Below are 2165 nucleotides of genomic sequence, written 5' to 3'. Positions count from 1 at the left end.
TGCTCTTTCTATGTTTACCTACGGTAGGCCTATGAAATCTCACGGACTTACGGAATGTACGTGTGTAACTAACTGTGACCTTCTTGGATGTTATTAAATGTTAGTATATTATCTACAACAACAACAGCTAGTACCTCCTGTTATAAAGTGTAGATATGTACAGTAATACCAAAGGCTAGAGAGAAAGAGGCCTAACAGGCTGAGATCTTACCTAGGCCCCTCCTTAAACTAGGCCTAGGGTCATAGGCTGACACCAACATACTGACATTGACTGAAATTTTTTTGGGAAAAAATTGGACAAAGTTGAAGCATTAAATAAAAAATAGAGCGCATAGAGAAATATTATTAAATAAATAATATACCATTCTGGCGTTATTGAACTTGTCCAAACTATCATTGTAATGTACTTAATGTTAAATAATAATAATAATCATCATCATTTCAGCAATTATTACCTTGGCCTAAGCCTTAAGGTAATGAAGAACCATACAGATACCGTACTATTTACTAGGCCTATAAATAATAAATCGCCCAAGGGGAATATCTTTTGTGTTATTTCTCCTTAACGTCGTTTTTTTAATTTTTCTCTAATTCCTCCATTGTCTAAGTTCCCCTTAAGGTACAGGTAATAATAATAATTAATAATAATAATAATAATAATAATTTCGGCATTACATGTAATTAACTTGGTCTAGCCTTGTAATCAAGAACCTGCCGATTACTATGCCTAGTATTAATAACTAGCTCATTTTTACATTCATATGGTGCTCTGCCATTTTGGCAGGTCTTATGGCATCCAGTATTTTAAAGCTGCCTATTCTCAGTTCTTCTCTTAATTTGAAAATAACTGTCACCCTGTTTCATTTGATGAAGAAAAACGCGCTTTTCCTTACTCTTTGTGCTTTTCCCAGAAAGGGTCTTAGTAGGCCTAGGTAATTATGCAAAACCAAGTCCTATCTAAAAAATTAAAATTGTCATAGTATGTAACTAAAGTTAAAATAACACTTTTCATTACTCGTGCAGCTTAATCAAATATATATTTCATTTTAAACGACCCATTGGTATTAACATAATAACATGTATTTTTTTAAATTAGACAGCGACGTTCTCTCAGAAGTTGTTTTGTAGACGTTTATCTGTTGATGACCTTTTGACCTCCTGAATTCTGCAATGAGATTTTCGGGTCGATTCAGCCGAGTGGAGTTTCATGTAAATGTTTCGTACGGAAAAAAAATCGCCACCTGCACACTGTCCGCCGCTAGTCGCCATGTTGTTGTTTACTGTTGTTGGCTGTACCACAACACGTGAAGTTATTGTAACAAAATCAATTTAATAGTAGTCTAAACAATATTATTCTGTAATTAAAATACAAACTGTATCTAATTATAATTTTTAAATTTGTTTTTAAAGCAGTAATACGAAGTTCGCAAATAATAAACTACGTATCAAAAATACAATATTCGAACGAGTACAATGTCGTTTACAAAATGTCGTGTGCTAATCTAGCGCAAAGAACTTTCAATTTCGCAAGTTTAAACGTCATTTTCTCGTATTTGCAGAAGTTCTGACGGTCGAACTTTTTTTTGGTGCTTTTAAATATTATTATAATAATTATCATAATGAGTGAAAGTATTATGAAAATTTCGGAACGGGATAGACTTGCCACAAGTCTCTTATTTTTTATTATTTTTCTCATTCTGGACAGCGCCACCCAACGAGAAAGTTAATTTAGAGACGGAATAAGCGACTAGTAAAACACTGAAATCAGGCACCCGGATGCCAAAAGAATGACGTAATCTTATATTTCGTATTTGGATAAATGCGCGGACCGAAATAAACAATTTCAACCAATCAAATGTTCATATTTTTGGAGCCACGAAACTCGCGTCGACTAGTTAGGCATGACTAAATTTAAATAGTCCTCCCTAATAAAACGGGCCTAAAATATTTAGAATAGACCCTAGTAAGACTAATGTTGGCAATGGAAAAAACAATTAAGCTTAGACTAGATGGCATACCATACAAATACAACAAAACTTTAACTTTCCAGTAGGATGGCTCAGGCCTCGCCTGGAGTCAGGTAGTAGGCCTAGCCTAGACTAGTAGAGGCTTGGCCTATTTTTAAGTTCTTACCTACAGAGGCCTACCTTTTTAACAATATTCTA

Source organism: Anneissia japonica, unplaced genomic scaffold (genome assembly GCF_011630105.1).
Source record: "Anneissia japonica isolate Jap-2015-1 unplaced genomic scaffold, ASM1163010v1 scaffold6788_len1366326_cov149, whole genome shotgun sequence".
NCBI classification, from domain to species: domain Eukaryota; kingdom Metazoa; phylum Echinodermata; class Crinoidea; order Comatulida; family Comatulidae; genus Anneissia; species Anneissia japonica.
This window is presented reverse-complemented; position numbering follows the sequence as displayed.